This window comes from Peromyscus californicus, unplaced genomic scaffold (assembly GCF_007827085.1).
Source record: "Peromyscus californicus insignis strain IS unplaced genomic scaffold, ASM782708v3 Scaffold_5__1_contigs__length_169319896, whole genome shotgun sequence".
Lineage (NCBI taxonomy): Eukaryota > Metazoa > Chordata > Mammalia > Rodentia > Cricetidae > Peromyscus > Peromyscus californicus.
In genome coordinates, this window is record NW_026294573.1 from 105,417,118 (window position 1) to 105,420,192 (window position 3,075).

Sequence of the window (3,075 nt, forward strand, 5' to 3'; positions counted from 1 at the left end):
GCTGTTTGAGTGAATCTATATGGCAGGGAAGCTGCAGGGACGGACTACCCAGAGGACTGTTGAGGGCATGCTGGGCTTTGTCAAGGTTAGAGTACCTGCAGTGGCTTGCTCCTGCTCCCCAGCTCTGGGGCAACACTGGTGCAGCTGAGGGTGGCTGTGCCCAGAGGAAGTAGTGTAGTGCAGGAGAGGAACAAAACTGACTAGCTCCAGAGTAAGTCAGGGTCACTGGTGGACCTTGAGAATGACAGAAAGTATGACAGGAAGTGGCTTCATCGTGGCCTTTTTGTAACTGGAACCACGGATCTTCAATGTTCTTCATAAGGTCGGACACGGTGGCCACAGTGACTGATGGTCTTCCCAAAGCTGTGGGGAAAAAAGTGCTAAGTCCTACCGGCTTCATGCTGCTAACTCTACAAGAGCCAGCAGTGCTAGGGCACTGAGCCTAAAAAATGTAGTCCTAGTCCTCTGCCACATGGCACTTAACTGCCTTCCGAGCAAACAAGCTAGAGTTGTGTTTACACTTATACTATAGGCTAATTCAGACCAAACTCACATCGGGACCTCAGTGCTCAAAGACTTCGAGATGGGAAGGATGTGAGGGTTTGTTGAAGCAATATGAGAGCACTCCTAGAAAAGAGTGACGTTTGGACAGGGCCTGGAACCACAAGCTCCTGAGAGATGGTGTTTGTATACTATTCCATTTTGTGGAGGAAATGAATAAAACAAGCATCAGGGTAGAGGGATGGCTCTGTAGTTAAGAGCATTTGTTGCTCTTGCAGAGGACCTGCCTTTGGTTCCTATGGTGGTTCGAAACCATCTGTAACCCCAGTTCCAGGGGATCCAATACTCTTTTCTGAAAATGAGGGCAGCAGGCATTCACATGTCACACACACGTCACGTGTACATATAATGCAGGTAAAACACTCATCATACACATGAAAAAATCTTACATTTGGGCTAGAGAGATGGCTCAGTGGATAAGAGCACTGGCTGTTCTTCCAGAGGTCCTGAGTTCAGTTCCCAGCAACCACATGGTGGCTCACAACCATCTGTAATGAGATTTGGTGCCCCTCTTCTGACCTGCAGGCATACATGCAGGCAGAACACCGTGTACATAATAAATAAATCTTTAAAAAAAAAAAAAAAGTTTTAAAAAAAATCTTACATTTTCTTAAAAAAATCACCTTTTAAAAACGATCACTGAGCTGGGTGGTGGTGGCACACAACAACAAATCATTGATGGGCTGGTGAGATGGTTTAGAAGTTAAGAGCACTGGCTGCTCTCAGAAGACCAGGGTTCAATTCCCAGAACCCACATGTCAGCTCACAATTGTCTTACCTCTAGTCCCAGGGGAATCAGATGCCCTCTTGTGGCCTCTGCTATGCAGTGCGTATGCAGACATACATGCACATGCAGGCAAAGCACACATACATACAAAAGTAAGTGTTAAAGAGATCTAAGAAAAAAGATTACTGGGGTGCTAGAGAGATGGCTTAACAGTTAACAGCACTGGCTGCTCTTCCAGAGGACCTGGGTTCAAATCCTAGCACTCACATGGCTAAAAAACTAAGTCTGTAACTATAGTTCCCAGGAGTTCCAACACACACAGACGTACATGCAGGCAAAACACCAATGTACACACACAAAACGTCTTTACCAGGCTGGAGAGATGGCTCAGAGGTTAAGAGCACTGACTGTTCTTCCAGAGGTCCTGAGTTCAATTCCCTGCAACCACATGGTGGCTCACAGCCATCTGTAATGAGATCTGGTGCCCTCTTCTGGCCTGCAGTCATACATGCTGTATACATAATAAATAAATCTAAAAAGTCTTTACCAGTGACCACTTCTTTTATGAGACGGACTTTGGCACTGAGCTCACTATCTAGCCAAGGATGACCTTGAAGTCTGATTTTCCTGCCTCTGCCTCCTAAGTGCGGGGGATTACCAGTATGCACCACTACACCCCCGTCATCTTCCTCCCGAGTATTTAGAATGTCACTGCAGGACTCAGGTCTATGAAACATGCTCAGAGAAAGGTGCCTTAGCAGATAGGCAGTGGACTTGCCCTCAACCTCTGGCCTCCGTGGATTCTTGGCCTACTCCCATTTTCCAGTCAGACTGTAGCCAAATACATAGCACAGAAGGGCTTTGTGGACTTCCTGGTGCCACTTCCTGCCAGCAGCCTCTCCTGCCAGCCATGAAAGAATTTCCTTGTTCATTTTCAAGCATGTGCTGCCTGCCTCATTCCAGATGAGCTGCTGGCTCCTCCCATCATGCCTTGGGTCCTTTGCTGAAGAGAATCCCCTAGCCCATCAACACTCATTAATGTTCCCATTCCCCTAACAGTCTTATTTGAGGTGACTGAGGCCCTGCCCAGCCTGGTATTCACTGAAGAGCCCAGACTGGCTCTGAAGTAATCCACCTTAGCCCCTCAGTGCTGGGTTTACAGGCGTGAAGGACCACGCCTGACCAGTTAAGAATTTTTAGAAGGTACTATTCCTACTCATTATCTGAGCTCAGCCTGTTTACTATGCTGCTTATTAACTGTATCTAGATCTGTAATTAACATCCTAGTGCTGTGGGCGGGAAGAAAACCTGTCAACCACTGCCTTCTCCCTTCACTTGTGACTACCTTTCTTAATAAGGAACGACCCAGTCAGAGGACTGGAAATAATGAAGTGCCTGTTCTCTGAGTGCTAAGATGTAGATCCTAAGTGTCCCCCAGGTTCATGTAGTAAAGGCTTGGTCCTCGGTTGAGAGGCTATTGTTATGTGGTAGAGTCCTCTAGGAGGTGGAAGGAAACTACATCATGGGGCTGTGTCCTTGAAGACACAGGACCCTCTGCCTTTTCCTTTCTACTGTCAAATCTCTTCTCAGCAGCTGCTGTTCTCTGTCACACAGTCCCAGCTACAATGTCCAGCTTTGCCACAGGCCCTAAAACAATGGGTCCAGCTGCCTATGGAGTAACTTCAAGAAAAAAGGATACCTGAAAGCCTCAAGGAAGAAAATGAAATGAAATAAACAAGCCAGGTTTGGTGTAACTGTAATGCTTGAGAGATGGGAGCAGAAGGATC